We start from the raw sequence: 17431 nt of genomic DNA, 5'->3' as shown, positions 1-17431 counted from the left end.
TTACAGCAACCTATACAATATGTTAAACTCATAAACCTATACTCATAAAAGGCCAATTTTACTGTATGTTACCTTGAGAACATTTAGATGAAGTCTAACAAGGGCTTCTTTCTACAAAAGGAATGACAAAGTCATCAGTTCATACTGTTTCCAGATCAATCCCCTCCTTATTCTTTCTTTTCACTACCATTTTCTATGCCCGTTGATATTTACCAGAATTCAAAATATTCTCTTAGAGGGCTTCCATAACAATCCAAGACCAATACTATTTAAAAACCTGATACAACATAAACCTCATCAACCCATTCAATGTCATATGTAAAAAAACCTACATACCAATCAGTCTTTTAAGATTTGTTGTAGTTTGCCCAAATATAAATGTGGCCATTTGCTCACCCTTAGATATACTGCCACGATAGATAAGCTATCTGTTTGGAACAACTATGGGTATAAATGGGACCTCACATAGCTAGCTGTTCAAATTCCTTACTTGCATTATTCTGGGTACTTGAGGGATTTCACCCAACAGCCATATAATTAGGGTATTGTTGGATGTACTTACATTTAATCTTAGAGTTCCCAGAACTTTATAGAACACATGTAATAAATGTGATTTTAATGAAATTAGTTGTTATCAAATCTTAAAGATACTTCTTATATATTTCTTACATCAGTAAGTCAAAGAGTCAAGTCAACTAATAGTTGGAGGATAGAGTACCTGTTTATCCATATATATGCTAGATATTGATGGGCCTGTAACACAGCAAGAATCCTAGAAGTATGTAAAGTGACGTGACAGTTACTAAACTCCTGCTAAAACTTCCATTTACAGTCACATCTTCTTTTCCTCCTTCTTTAAAACTTCAATGCAGACGTAACCCAAGAGGCCGTTTTTTTCTAATTTCACTGTCTGTTGGCAGTCCTCTTCATGAATGCTCTGCACAAGTGTGCATTGTATATTCAAGGGCAATTAAGTTGCTAATAGTCAGCCATTTCCAAAGTCGCCTGCTGCAGATGATGATATATTACGAAGCATCCGATGCCAGAAATGTAACTGAAGAAGAAGGCTATGTTTTCGCTTCATTCTTGTTCATAAAAGAATCCAGCATATCTGAAATGAAGAGCTGAAGTTTTGCACTAAGTGCTTCATGTTGAACTTACTGTACAGTTAGACACTGTACAGTTAGGTTTATGATGCACACGGGAAAAGAGAAGAGACCAACATATTTTTTTCCATTTAGTCAGACCAAATAGTCTGCCTTTTTCTCTACACATTTCTTCTGAAACACTTAAACAAGATAAGATGCTCTCCCTACCCCAGATAGAAATGTTTTAGCTCATTAAGCCCTTTCTTCCAGAATACTAATTCTGTGCTTGACTGGTGCTTTATTACAGATAAGAGAATAATTCAAAATTAAAAGACGTGAAATGGAGCTCTTCTAAGCTATTGCTTAGGCCATTTGAAGGAAAAGATAGTCTTCTCCAATGCGATTTTTCAATAATAAAATGGACACAAACATTTGTTCAAAGTTCTGATAGCCCGACTTTACCTCATTTTCCGAATAGCATCTAATGTGTAATGTAAATAGCTTTCAGATTTCCAAAGCTGCTTTTTCAGGAGAAAAGGTTTTTTGAGCTCCTTTTCTCTATGCCTGGCTAAAATCTGGCTGTCTGCCAGGCTCTCCTCGACTCTGGGGCTCCCCCTACTGGCTTTCAAGTATATTGCCCAGTCAGCTCGGAAGCAGTAGGTCCCCTGTGGGAACTTAGTTTGGGCGTTTAATGTCAGTAACGCGTAAGTGGAACTTTCAGTCCCTTTCTGTTTTAGTAACTGGTCCCTAGGACCAACCTGATGTGAACTTCTGTCCTTAGGTGCTTACGAGGTACTCCAGTGAAGTAGCTAAATGGACTAGCATAAGAAGCAAATGTCACCCAAGGCAGGCAGAAATGTCCAGAAGGCACTTCTCTCCAGTGACCACGCTCCTCACTCCCCAGTCACCTCTCTTCTCACTCCCTAGTGCCTTTTCCCCCAACAAGCTTGTCCCTAAAGGTTGACCTTGAACTCCATTTATACTGCAGAGACAATATAGACAAAAGAGTCTATTAAAGAATCGAGCATTTGAAACCAGCAGTTGAAATGCAAAACCAAAAGCTTTTGCCTAAAAAGACATTTCCAGAATCTTCCTACACATGGAGCAGCCACTCCAACTCCAGAGCAGCCGAACTGCACTGATATGAGCAAGCCCGCTGTCTCCCCCAAGACCAGCCCTGGTTGTGGAGGCAGATCGCAAGGGGCATCCCTTGGCCTGCAGCATCAATGTGGCTGTGGAGAAGATTTCTTTTGTCCTCCAATATTATGCAAATAGGCAAATCAAATTAAGTACCTGAGATTTTTTTTTAATTAAGGGTTTTGATTAGATGCTGATCTGTTGTAAGCAGCAGAAGAAATTTTATTCCAAAACCCCAGACACTGGCTTTTCTGCAGGTCTTCAATCAGGGCAGATCTCCCAGAATTGCAGGGAGCTCATCTTTTGATTTTCAAGTGAGTGGGCACCTGGGACACAAGGATAAGAATTGAGCCTGAGAATAACAGGAGAGAAAAAAAGTCTTAGAACTTCTTTAAGAATCAAATTCAGCAGCTCAGCCCCTCTGACTGTTTTCTGTGCAGCATAAAAATAAAAAATGACCAATTCTAGTCTACATTTACCTAAGAGGTTCTCTGAATCTTATCATCAGAACTTGAATGTCAGAAGCCCCTATGGCACCAACCAAGGCCAGAGACCGGAAACCACAGAATTGAAGAATGTTGTAGTTGGATGATGTTGAAGGCCACTGTTGTCTCTCTTCATGAGAAGAATTTGGACCTCTCATCCCATCCAAAGGGTTTAATTCCCACAGGAAAGGTCAGGCAGAAGCCATAGGACTAAGGGAGAGTTGCAAGTGGGTCATTAGGACCTCCCACACGAAAGTGAAAATAATTATTTTCAAATAACAAAAGTTCATTTTCATCTTGCATCTGTCAGATCAAACAGAGTGCCAAGCACTCACCTGTACCTCTCATTTGATTTTCACAAAACTCTATGTGGTAGGTACAGTGCTCTCAAATTCTCTTTCACTATACAGATGAAGAAACTGAGGTCCAGGGCGGATTTTAAACAGCTTTTAAGAAGCTTAAATTCAAACTCAGTGCTAGAACACTGCCTGGTACCTGGTAGATATGCAATAAAAATGTATTGAGTGGGTGAATAAGTGAGTGAGAAAACAAATGAGTGAAAAGGAGGAGAGAATGAGTCTAAGTACACAGGCTTTAAGCCATCATCTTTTCAATAATGATTAGGCAATGCAAATAGATAAGTCCCAGGTGAAATGCTGTAACATATGAGAAAGAATCTATAAACCTGGATCCTAGTCATACATGTCCCAAGCCAGTTGTAGGACCTTAGGCAAGTCGGTGCTGCTCAATTCTTTCCTCCAGCAGTGATTGGAGCTGTTCTTGGGGCAATCCTATCCAGAGCATGGGGTCCTGGATTTTGGCCAGGCAACTCACTTCGTGTATACAGAATATCTCCCTTGCCAACTTTCACAGTCTACTTCTTAGGGCAAAACTGGAGCCATGTTCAGGTGGCCAGGTGGAACTAGGCAAATGTTACTAAAACAGCATCACCCAAAGGTTGCAAATCAGAACCAAGAAGGCTATCCAGGGTTAAGTCACTGCTTAGTAGAAGTCTCAGCTGATTAGATGCAGAGCTGGGCTGAATTCCTGGTGAGACAGAGAGCAGATTCAAGTTAAGTTCCTGTCTTCCCTCCAACCCCCTCCCACTCCCGCCACCCCCACATACACGCGCACCTGCCATAGTAGGATACTAGATATAAAAGCGTAATGTTATGTTCATCCCATTCAGATCCCACCAGAAGGGACATTGTTTAATATCATTTCATTCTTCACCTAACTGAAAATTTAAATTCAAATGTAAAAGAGACCCAGTCATGGTAGTGTGCCCTGGTTGACATTACTACTCAGCAGGTTGAGGCCATGTGGGAGACCCGCTTCACTTTGCAGGCCACCCTAAAAAGCTGGACACAGAGGCACATGCCTGTAGTCCTAACTACTCAGGAGGCTCAGGCAGGGGCATCCAGACACTGTCTAGAAAAAAAAGTAAAAGAAACACAAATGAGTGACAGATATACCACAAGATGTTCAACTTTTTTAATACTCGTAAGTAAAGATAAATTAAGGAGATGTCATTTTTATCTATCAAATTGACAAAGATAAAAAGATTCATAAAGCCCAGTAATTATTAGGATATAAAAACAAGGAGATGTTTCTATATTGCTGGTTGAAATGCAAAATAGCACAGCTCATAATCTGACAACATGATTCAAGCCATTACAATATCAACGTCTTTGAACAATTAGAAACACGCAGTTAAAGAGATAGCAGAATCAGGATGTTTTTTGTTTTTTGTTTTGGAGAGATTTTTGCTATAGGACGTGTGTACTTGCCAGAAAGAGAGAGATAGACAGAAAGAGAGAAATCACCCCCCAGGGTGGATGGCCATGCCTAAATCCCTTCTCCTCCATTCTCCTCTCAGGATCTTGGGCATGCATGCACAGGCACCCAGCGTGAGTTTAAACCACCGGGTCCAGGACTCGAACCGCGGTCAACTACGTGGGAGTCTAGCGACATAGCCATTACGCCAACTGCTGGTCCCATCGCAGCATTGTTTCTAAAGGTAAAAGGTAGAAACAACACATGATTAAATATGCAACAATACAAGTACAGTTCAGTAAATAGGGTAAATTATTAGGGGTCTTCAAAAATTTCCTGAGAAACGCATAATTTGAGAAAGCTATGCATGAATTTCAATTTTTTACACCAAAATAAACTAATAGTTTAATTCCATTTTCCCACAAACTTTCAAAGTCTCTTGGTATTATGTCATCATGAAGGATAAATATATATAGTTTTATTTATTTGCATATAGAAATATTCAAAATATTTATTAAATATGAAAAAAAACACTACCAAACAACATGAGAGAGTTACCTAGTTATCCAGTCTGCAAATTACACCATGAACTATAACTAGTCATCCTCTTGGGGGGATAAGTTGATGGTTAACTTTCAGTTCTCCAAACATTTAGGTATTATTTGTTAATTATAATTGTAATGGGTCAATTTTATAATTATAAAATAATCTAACAATGCACTATTTTAATTTTGTAAAGAAGAAAAATACAGTTGGTGAGAATAACCACTAGCTGCCTAGAAATGAACACATGTGGCCTCTAAATTGCCAAAAGAAAATTTTTTAGTGAATGAAAAAATTTGATCATTATGGAAAAAATTAAAACAAGAAAAAATAAGATAAAATAGATATTAAAATGAAACAAAAAAGCACAATATAAGCAGACAAAAATGTAAGTTATGCACATAAAATAAGATGATAGAAACAGCATTTTGGATCACCCCAACCTTAACCTAGCCTTATTTAATATAGGATATTATCAAGTGACCGTGATTAAGTAAAGTGTTATGTAGATATTTAGCTATTGACATAGAAATTGTTTTATAATAGATAAGTCAAAAGATACCGAAGGAGTAACATCTCATTAGATTCCATCTTTGCATAACACACATCTGCCATGTGTGTGTGTGTGCATCTGTGTGTATGTATGTGTGAGTGGGTATGTATGTATGTATGTATATATGCGTGAGTGTGTACCTACATAAAAAAAATGCTAAAGGCTGCATATAAAGTGTTACCAATATGTGTTCTTGGGTGCTCAGATCCAGACGATCCTCTCTCTGATGTCCTTCTGAGTGCTCCAACTCTGTGAACAGGTTTCCCTGATTCGGAGAATGACAGGATTTTTTTCTCTTCGGGCACCAACAATGACATCACAGAGGGAGAAATATCAAGAGAAATACCAGGACCTAAACCCAAGGGACCAAGATCTTCAGAAATCCTTGATTTCTCTGCAGCTCACTCTCTGTATATAGAATATTTCTCTTTCACAGCCTACTTGTTAGGGCAAAATAAGAAAATTAACAGGTGATGTGAATATGCAAAGATCAAGACATAACTTAGAAACTATTACTCTGAAAATGTGACCTCAGCTGACCTTCATTCTTCTGAAAGAAGAGACCTAGGTAACTGCTCGCCTAGCACAATACCTGAGCAAAGTGATAGGGTCAGACTCCCCAGGTTTTCCCACATGCATGCGCACCCCCTGCTCCCTCCTCATTTAACTAGATCCCACTTTGCCAGCTCTCAGTGCAAACATTCTTCCTCTGATCCAACATAACACCCTGCATGTTGGGTTTAGCTAGTGACCGACATAAGTGATGAGAAACTCTAGAAAATGGTGCAAAACAGACACCTTGGTATTTTCCTACTCTGGGGGCAAGGGAGCTGGGAAATTTATAAATCAGTTGTCTTGGCACCAACAGATGGTGCAATGGTTGCGTTGCTGAACTCCCATGGAATTGCCTGAGGTTTGAGTCTCAGACCTTTCAACTTAAAACTCATGCCAGGTGTGTGTGCGTGTGTGTGCCCAAGATCCTAAGAGGAGATTGGAGAAGAAAGGATTGCAGTGTGGCCATTCTCTCAGGCGGTCATTTCTCACTCTCTGTCTCTCTGTCTGTCTCTCCAGCAGGTGCATGTGCCCTATAGCCAAAATCTTTCTTAAAAAAAATTATAAGTACGTGTGTGTGTGTGTGTGTGTGTGTGTGTGTGTGCGTCTAAAGTCTTTGGTCAAGATAGAATGGGGTCATTTATTCCCAAGTACTTCGGCCTACTACATCTTCTGTTACCAGTAGGGCTTCCCACTTGGTAAGGGCATAGCTGAAAAAGAAAAGCTCTCAGGCACAGAGAAGCATGTACTCATAGGGTTAGCCAGAAGTTGGTCACTCCGAAAGGTCCAAAGGACATGGGTAAGGCACAACTAAATAGCAGTTAGCAAATTCATGAGAGGCATGTCTGTATGTATTTGTTTACTATTGATCTACCTGATTAGACTGTAAACTCTGTGAGACCTGGTGCTTTGCCTAAATTTCTTGCAACTGTATCTTCTTACAGGATTTGATACATAATGAGGCATTCAACTAATATCTGTTCAATGAATGAATACATATATAAATCAAATGAATGAGTAAGGATTCTTGGTAAGCTCTTATCCAAATAATGCATAATACCAATCAGGTTGAATGCCAAAATCTTAGAAAAGACTTATTATTCAACTTAGTGTTAACTTGAATTATTTCTGGACCCCTGTGGCCCACTAAGACCTCTAAATTCTAGCCTTCTCATTAATGGTATCATTTTGCTTGCATAATTTAGACAGTTCAAATGATAAAACTGATCAAGTAAGGTATTTTCTCTTGAAGGTTCTAAGATGTACCCAGAGATTGGCAAATTCGAGGCTACAAACCAAATCCAACCCGTGAACTGAGAATAGATTTTTCATTTTTAAGTGGTTGAAGAAAATAAGATTTATCGCACATAAAAACTATATTAAATTCAAACTTCAGTGTCCATAAATGAAGTTTGATGGGCAGACCGCAATACCTATTCGTGTATGGCTCTCATATGCTGCTGTTGAACTCTAAGGAGAGAGCTCAATAGTAACAACAGAAGGTATGGCTTTGCAGTAACATAAACTGTTTACTCGCTGGCCCTTTAAGAAGTTTGCCAGACAACCAGGCACCTGACAGGGCAGACATACCTTCAAAGCACTAGTCCACAACAGCTGGAGAAACAACCTCCAACCTCCGTGGTGGGCCAAAGCCCCTTCAGGCAGAGTACACAGACACGCATACCCTCTCCTTGGGCACATCTCAATCTATTCTACACAATCTTGGCCCAGGTCCTTGGCAAAATTCCTCCTCCAACTGCACCAGTTAATGCTTTTCTGCTGTGGCCACAAGAAAGGCAAAGCTATATCATTTCCTTCTTGTATTTTTCTTCTCCCTCTATCATTTCTCTGTCTCTAAATAGTTCACTGACCAGGAAGACATGCCCTTCTTTCTGACCAACTCATTTCATCAAGTTCTGTTGGTTCAATTACTTCAATTCTACCGACAAAACATAATACAGAAAACAGCACCAAACATGCGTGACCACACACAGAGCTCTTATGAGATACATTTCCCATGAATATTGCTTAATCTAATAATTTTCCCTGTTTTAATACCATCAATTTCCCTCCTGATCAGTGCTACCCATCAGGAAGTATCTTCAGGTAATTAACATTTTTACATTTTTAATTATGAAATCTTTCCTGAGCTGGCAGGGTGTCAGAGATTAGAAGCGTCAAGCATCAATGGTGCTGCGATCTAAGGGTTCCTCGAGACCCGGAAGATCAATGTGAGTGTGATTTCAGACCCGCAGCTGTGTCAGTGCCCTGGCCTGAAACAGAAACGAACATCAACACAGACAGCAAGGCCCCACGTCAGACGCTGTGCTTGGTGGTCAACTCTGCTCTAAAACGTGGATTTTCCAAAAGAAAATGTGACTTGTGTCAGGAGGCACCAGCATTTGACCATGAAGGAAACTGAGCTACACCACTCCAGACTCCCTCCACACAGGGCGGGGAGACAGTGGAGGCGCCTTCTTGATGGCCACTTCAGCTTTACCATCCAAACTGCCATTTTACCTTTGTAGCCCTACTTTGAATGTTTTTCTCCCTCCATTCTGCTCTTTCTTTCCCTCATGGCCTCTCTTTCCCCATTCTATTTTTTTTATATGTTCTGGTTGTCCCCCAACTACTATAGAAGAAGCCTCCCACATAGAAATGTCACAGAAGGCTAGGAAATTAGGACAAGAACAAAAGGAAAACAGCCCAGCCCACCTCAGCTTAGGTTATTTCAAGCCCACCTCAGCTTAGGCTATTAAAGTGTTCCCAGTCCTTGCCTCAGCGTCCTTTGGCTAGGTTGCCACCACACTGTCATGGAGGGCGGGTGAAGAATGACGCTTTCTGAGTTCAGAGAGGGTCCAAGGCTTGACCACGACCACACACTATAGAAAGGAGGCCAGGGTCACCCCCAGTGCTGACTTTTCTTCATCTCAAGAGGTGTATCACACAAGGCGCTCTATCGATGGTTCCTCCATTCTTCCAATTACAGCCCAGTCTCTGCCCTAGACATTTCCTTTCCTGCATTCTTCACTTTTGCTCCCAGTATTTTAGACACCCCTCCAGGACTGGGGGAGATGTCCACCACCTCTGACCCCACTTTTCAGGGGTAAGTAAGCCATATGTACAGCCATAGTGACCAGGGCATCAAAATTTTAAGAAAATGGACAAGGGGCCAGCAGGTAGCATAGTGGTTAAGGATACTGGACTCCCACATAGCCTATGGCAGTTTGAGTCCCAGACCCAGTGCCTTGCTTTCTCACTTTACCGCTCTCTCTTTCACTCTGTCCTTTTCTGATCAAATTTAAATAAATTTAATTAATCAATTAAATAAAATAATTATTTTTAAAAAAAATTTTTAAAGAGAGAGAATGGACAACAAAATGAAAAGTGAAGGTCCATTGAATGGGAAAAAAAGCTGTTATTTTTGTTTTTGTTTTTGTTTTTGGAGAGGTTTTTGCTATAAGGCACGTGCGCTTGCCAGACAGACAGACAGAGAGAGAGAGAGAGAGAGAGACAGAAAGCGAGAAATCACCCCCCAGGGGGGATGGCCACACCGCTATCCCTTCTCCTCCATTCTCCTCTCGGGATCTTGGGCACGCACCCACACGCACCCAGCGTGAGTTTTAAGCCACCGGGTCCAGGACGCGAACCGCAGTGGACTACATGAGAATCCAGCAACATAGCACTCACACTAACTATTGGTCCTGCTGTTTCTTATTTTTGAAATTTATTCATTTATTTCTTCTATGAGCAAAAGAGATAGAGAGAAAGCACCAGGGTCTTGAGACTGCAGTCCATCCGTAGTTGTAGTCAGTCCCAGATCATGGGTACACATGTGCCTGGCATACTCAGCGAGTACTCTAGACTTGAACTGGGGACTTTCTTATATGGAATTTCCTCCAAAAGCATAGCATTTTACCACTGTGCCACCCTCTGGCCTGTTTCTTAAATCAAGTTTTTATGAAATGAGATCTCTAGCCCCCTAATTCCAGAGATGTTCAGACTGAGCTGTGGTGAGTATTTATCAACTAACAGGCTTGATACTTTAGTGAGAAAAAATTATTAACTTGGCTTTTTCCTGGTCTAAATAATCTTCCTTGCTTAAGAATCAAACTTACCGTCCAATGTGTACATACAACTGGACGAGAATGGTGTTACATGGTCACAGATTTAATCTACAGCACAGAGTGTTTGACTCAAGACCCTATGAAATAAAAACAGTGCTGGACATCCAGTTGGCTCTGCATAAATACACTGAATGGTGAACGTTCTGTGGTTCATTGGAAAAGTCAGGACACATTTTGGTATAGAAAAATAGGTTATGACTTCTGACGACCCAATGTAAGGAGATCCATCATAAACACTTTTTAAAAATGTATTCCTAGAGACCGGGGAGAAATGTTCACACATTGAAATGATCACCTTGCAAGCTAAATAATATAATTTAATGTATTTTTAAAATGTAAATAAAAATAATGTATTCCTAGAAGTAACTGACAGGTGGCGTCATAGTTAAAGCACTGGACTCCCGCATAGCTGACCATGTTTCAAGTCCCAGGCCTGGTGGCTTGCTTTCTCACTTTCCCTTCCTCTCTCTCTCTCTCTCTCTCTCTCTCTCTTTCTCATTAAATTAAAAAATAATAATAGCAGATGGAATGAAATAAGTAAGTAATTCTTTTTTGAAAAAATTATTTCTAGAGCCAGGAGGTGGTGTAGTGGTTAAGGCACTGGACTCCCAAAAAGCCAATTGCAATTCACGTCCCAGAGCCAGCAGCTTGAAATTCATGCTGGACATGCATGTGTGCATGCCCCAAATCCCAGGAGTAGAAACAGGGAAAAGGGATTGTAGCAATGCCATCCCCCCTGAGGGGTGGTGATTTCTCGCTTTCTGTCTCTGTCTTTCTGGAGAGTGTGCATGCCCTATTGCAAAAATCTCTCTCAAAAAAAAAAAAAAATTCCTAATGTCCTCATTTCTATGTGAGTAGTTCAGGTGTTGAGTTTTTTTTTTTTTTTAATCAAGAAATAAAAGTGGTCAAAAAATGTAAGAATCACCAGAAAATCACCAAGATTGCCTGCAACAGCAGAGAGGGAAGGGCCTTCAAATGACTGCCTAACCGTATGCTGCAAGCTCTGCTCACTTGAGCCACTGGTATTTTCACTTCCATGGTTTTTCTAATTCTGAAAATCACCCACAATTCCATAAATCCATGTACCACCTCTCTCCAAAAACTACGCTTTTGAGCTCCTCTGGTTGACAGTGAGAAGAAAACAATTGTGCACTATGGCTCTGAATATACGCTGCAAGTTTGTTTTTAATTGTGATTAAACTGCTAAACCAGAGGATGGATTCTTCACAGGAAAAGCACCTGAGTACAAAGGCGCTTGTCAGTTTATTTCATTTTGCGATTTTCAGAAAACAGCAACACTAGACACACATTAGCCCCTGTCTCCTGGTTGCCATCTCCAGGGTATACACAGCTAGCTTTCTTGCTTTTCTTTTCATGAGGGAAGACACCTTTGCCTAGGAGAAAGAGTCAGGCTAGAAGATCATTGCACTTTCACAGCGATATTGGAATCACCAGTGACTTGACCTTAATTAGTAGATCATGGTGGCTACTTACACAATGCCTACCTATAGTTTAAAAAACCAAGAAGCAAGTTCCAAATACCACCAGACTTGAGTTTGCCATTATAAACTTTTTTTTTTTTTACCCAATGCCTGAATTTCAAGCAGAGAAAAATCTACAGAGTTAAGATAAACAAAGCTATTTGAACAATACCTTCCTTCTTAAAAAGTAACATTTAATCTGGTGTTTTAAAACGTGATACTTGCAAATATGACTAAGCCGTGTATTCAATTCTGTTCAACTACTGGTGTGAAATTTTAATCAAAAAACTAGAGAGCTCATTCAAAAAAGAAATTAGTGAAAAAAACTTTGGTCGTCTCTCATCAGTGAAAACTGATTTAGTTATGCAAATTACTGCTATGAATATTAAACCACTGATGAAAGGTTTTTAATGAAGGGATCTTTTGTTTTGGAAATGCAAGGGTATATGCTTTAATTTCTTGCTAATTTACTGTTCTTTGATAATGTTCACATTTTCCCCAAAGTGGCTTTGCTGATGGGTTTAATACTGTGAATAGAACTACAGACCAACAATACCGGGTTTGACAAGCTTTCCCTTGTGTAACTATACATCGTGATTTGCAGCCCCTCATGCACAATTCTATTAGGGTGAATTTTGTCTACAGGGCTTTCCCTGAAATGAATTCTCATTTTAATGTTAGCCTCCTGCAGTTTTTAATTTTTAATCTGTAATATGAAATTGCAAATTTTACAAACATCATTTGAAAAAGCCACTAGGACAGAACCGAATGCCAAAGTTTACATATTGCCTAATTAGACTGTTATGAGAGGCAGCTTATCAATGTCACGCCAAAGATCATCAAAAAATCCAATTACTAATTTGAAAAACACATATATTTATAGGTTCATTTTGTTTCATTTGCATCCGGTTAGTTCAATAATTGTTTTTAAATTGTATTAAGGCTAATAATTTGGGTTGCGCCAGTAATGTACCTGGAACTGCCAAGTGGCACACTGCCCTGCTGGCCACCTTGTGTGGCAGTGGCTGTCATGGCCAGGCCACAGAGGAAAAGGTCTCCCTGCCATGGAAAGTTCTGGTCCCCTGGTACACTAGAGAGAATTCTTTTTGAAATGGAAAGACCTCAGGACACCTTGCCAGGAGGCCAGGTTCCAGTGGGTTGAGCCCATGGCATTCTGCAGATAATTAAGAGTAAGTGGGAAGGAAAAGCAAGCAGCAGAGGAGAGGGCATAGGAGAGTCCTCCATACCAGGTGGGCGGAGACCTGGAGTCTGGGGAGCTGGTCTGAGTCTCTCCAGAAGAACAAAAGTCACTTCCTTCAAACCTTTTTATTATGGAAAAACGTTAACATGAACAAAAGCAATGAGGGCAGTGACATGAACCCCTTGGGTTCCTTCTCCCCCACCCCCAGTTTCAATATTCAGCCACTCAGGACTGTCTTGCTTCCTTCAGGGAGTAGCTTAGCCCCACCCATCTCTCTCCCTTCTTCCCTCATTATTTTAGAGCAAACCCCAGAGAGTTTATCCTTCCAGCTGTATTCTTTAGGATATATCTTGAAAAACAAAAATAGATCTTTTTAAACATGCAAAATATTATCATGCCTAAAAACTTAAGAATTTGTCACTATCACTAGATAACCAGAGTTCAACTTTCCAATTGTCCCATGAATGTACTGAATAAATGATGTTTATTTATTGCTGAGTAAGCGAATGCATGTGCATGTGAGAGTGAGAAAGAGAGAGATGAGCGTCCCCTACAGGGTCTAGTCACACCAGGGTCCCCTTTATCCAGTCCTTTCATGGTTTAAGTCAAGAAGCAAGCAAGAACCACACATTGTAACAGGTTGCTAAGTTCGTCTTTTAATTTTCAAAGTGCACCTCTCTCTCTCTACCTCTGTATCTCTTCATCTCTCTACCGATCTCTATCCTTATGTCTACTTTCAACTTATTTGTCTATGAAAGAAGCAGGTCGTTTGACTACGAGATTTTTTACTCAGTTTGGATTTTGGTAATTATGTCCCTATAAGGTCCTTAACAAACTCCTCTGTCCTCTGTGTTTCCTGGGCATCTGCAGTTAAATCTAGAGCATTTACCAGACTTATTTTTGAACTTTTCTTAATATAGATTTTTTTCTGTAGGGCACATATGCTCGCCAGAGAGACAGAAAATGAAAAATCACCCCACATGGAGGATGGCCTCTCCACAATCCCTTCTCCTCCATCCCCTCTGAATTTGGGCATGCATGCACACACACCCAGTGTTTTTCTTTTTTAAGCCGCTGGATCTGGCACTGGTACCTCAGTCTATTATGTGAGAGTCCAGCCACATGACCGTTATGCCAACTGTTGGTCCCATGGAAAACTGGCAGTGAGTGGAAAGAAAAGTGCCAACCGGATAGTGCATCTCCACGTGTACGGAAAACTCGCAGTGAGTGGAGAGGAAAGTGCCAACCGGATAGTGCATCTCCACGTGGTCCAGGGGTGGCAAGCCAGGGTGTCCGAGCCAAGAAAACCAGGGTGCTGTGCCCAGGGAGGCTTGTCTCCCCCTTCACATGCGCGGGGAATGGAGAAGCTGGGCCACCACCATTGCCTGCAGGGGTGAGGCGCGTCACTGCCTGGCCCTCGGGCCCATAGATTTTGTTTTGTTTTGTTTTGTTTTGTTTTGTTTTGTTTTGTTTTGTTTTGTTTTGTTTCGGCAAGACTACTTCATAAGTGCAATATCTCTTTCTGTAAGAAGTCACATAGAAGTAGGATTGTTTTTATTTGCTTGCTTCTTATTTGCAAATGACTATTCTATGTAGACACTAAAATAATTCAGAAGAGGTAAAAAACACAATAGGATGCCTCCTTTTATGTGTTTTACTGTCTATATGTATTACGTTTTCTTCCTGGTTCTTTTTGTGTCATAAAATGGGATCATACTGCACAGGCTTGTCTCAGAACTTTTTTCCACTTAACAAAATACCACACACACTGCTTGCTACATCATAAAGCTGCCCTTAAGCTGTTATGAGTGACTTTCACATTCTTTCTGCTACTAGGGTAACTTCTCAAACTAATCTGAAATGTAGGTAGATTTCCTGTGCCAGATTCAAAAGTTTGTACACACTTGGAAGAATAATTCCTTAATTTGCTTATTTCACTTGTCAGCTTTTAAATGAATAAAATTAATCATTTCTTTTTAGTATAAATGATGTTTTCTTACAAATAGAAAATAGGGATGCAAGATTGGTGTTTTCTGCTCACATAAAATCTGAAGGCTGCCTTAAATGTTAGACACCTGAGTTTTCTGGAACCCAGAGCTATGAGTGGTGACTGAGCTTACTCAAGAATTCCCACAGCCCTTAGGGCCGGCAGGTGGCGTGGTGGTTAAGGCGCTGGATACTACCACATGGCCGACCATGATTCAAATCCTGGACCTGGTGGCTTGCTTTCTCACTTTCCCTCTCTCTCTCTCTGTGTCTCTCTCTGATCAAATTGAAATAGATGAATGAATAAATAATTTAAAAAAAAAGAATTCCCACAGCCCAAGCAACACAATAAGATGCTCATTAACTTTGATTTCATTCTTTTCCAGTGAACTTTCTCATGCCATCATTTCCTTCCCTAAGGTATACCTTTCATGTCCAGCCTCAGAACCCAAAGATTTGTGAAGTCACAAGAGGTTCTAAGGAGAGTAAACCAAGGACCCCAGGTTTAAGGGAGGGTAGTAAGGAAAACCTGCTTGTGGGGTACCTACAGCTTGCTCATATGCTTTCCACATGCCAGTTCACTTCATTCTCACCGCCTTCCAAGAAGCGAATTTTACCATGCTTCAGAGGAGAAAACCAGGGTTTAGCAAAGTTAAGAAACACACAAAAGACCACACATCCCACTGAACTCCAGATCTGTTAGCTTCATTCTAAAGCCCATACTCTTTCCACTGCAGCATCTAACCTGAGTTTCAAGAAATCTGGATCCTCTGCCAAAAAGCTGATCATCTCAAATGAACTGGGCTGAGACCCTATTGAGATGCCCCCGATGGATCAAGACAAGGCTAGGAGGTTAGAACCATGGGAACCCTCACGTTCTCCCCTCTTTGGGGAACTTTGTACATAGCCAGTCAAGGAGCAGATTCAGGAGGACGTCAAAAACACTAGAGTCTAGGGACCAGCAGTTAGCCTAATCGAACTGGGCTGAGACCCTATTGAGATGCCCCAATGGATCAAGACCAGGCCAGGAGGTTAGAACCATGGGAACCCTCATGTTCTCCCCTCTTTGGGGAACTTTGTACATAGCCAGTCAAGGAGCAGATTCAGGAGGACGTCAAAAACACTAGAGTCTAGGGACCAGCAGTTAGCCTAATGGCTGTGTCGCTGGACTCCCATGTAGTCGACCACGGTTCAAGTCCTGGAACCCAGTGGCTTAAACTCACGCCAGGAGCATGTGCATGTGTGCCCAAAATCCCAACAGGAGGTCTAAAGCTCCTTCAGAGAACTAGTGACAACTGAATTAAAATACTTTTCTCCCTCCTTTTGATTTTTGCTTGTTTGATTTTAAAGTACAGTTTTTGCAATGGCCTTGGAAATGAACAATCAAAAACAGTGCCCTGAAATGGATTACGTGAAGGGAATTTTGTTAACCAAAGCCTCGTGCACCATCTGGGATGAAATCTGGCACTTCCAGGCCAGACCTGACGATCTCTTCATTGCCACGTATCCCAAAGCAGGAACAACGTGGACACAGGAGATTGTGGATATGATAGTCCATGATGGGGATATTGACAAATGTAAGCAAAAACCTACATACATTAAACACCCATTTCTGGAATGGGTTCTTCCTGATAACTACTCTGGTTTGTTAAATCTCAGTGTGATGCCTTCCCCACGGATTATTAAAACTCATCTTCCCTTCCAACTGATGCCACCATCCATTTGGGAAAAGAACTGCAAGGTCATCTATGTGACCAGGAATGCAACATGGTGTCTTACTACCACTTCCATAGGATGACCTCAACCCTGCCATACCCTGGCACGTGGGCCCAGTACTTCGAAGCATTTATGAATGGAGAGGTGTACATGGGTCCCTTGTATGACCACGTGAAACGGTGGTGGAAGGAGAAGGATAAACACCGGATCTTCTACCTCTTCTACGAGGACATGAAGGAGAACCCAGAACATGAAATTCAAAAGATAACAGAATTTATGGGTAAGAAGCTAGATAAAGAGACTGTCCACAGGATCGTTCAGCACACTTCATTTTAAAACATGAAGGAAAACCCAGTAACCAACTTCCAGGGAAAAAACAATCAAAATAGGCTTCTCAGACAATCTCTCAGATGTAATGTTGTTGCCTTTTAGGAACTGTGGGAGACTGGAAGAATTACTTCACAGTGGCACAGAATGAGAGATTTGATGCAGACTATCAGAGGAAAATGGCCAACACCTCTCTCACCTTCCACACTGAGCTCTTGAGAGAAGGAGGCAAAATCTAGGCAACTCAGAGGTGACCTTATTGTCTCTTCTTGTGTTTTCCCTTTGAAATTGTTTTTTCAGCTTGCTTACATTGTTCATGAAAGCACAAGAAATTCTGTACTTTTTCCTTTATCATGCACCTGGGAAATAAAATTATTCAGTTGGCTAACAAAAAAAAAAATCCCAACAGGAGAAGGGATTGTGTCATGACCATCCCCTCTGGGGGGGGGGGGGGTTTTT

At 41.0% G+C, this 17431-nt stretch overlaps 1 pseudogene; it reads left to right on the top strand.

The window, feature by feature from the left end:
- The first annotated feature begins 16199 nt into the window (after window positions 1–16199).
- On the top strand, window positions 16200–17255 carry LOC102472373 (sulfotransferase 1C4 pseudogene; annotated as a pseudogene).
- Window positions 17256–17431: the final 176 nt, after the last annotated feature.

The sequence above is a fragment of the Tupaia chinensis genome, unplaced genomic scaffold (assembly GCF_000334495.1).
Source record: "Tupaia chinensis unplaced genomic scaffold, TupChi_1.0 Scaffold000197_1, whole genome shotgun sequence".
Lineage (NCBI taxonomy): Eukaryota > Metazoa > Chordata > Mammalia > Scandentia > Tupaiidae > Tupaia > Tupaia belangeri.
The sequence above is the reverse complement of the archived record's forward strand: the minus strand, read 5'-3'. Positions and strand labels throughout refer to the sequence as shown.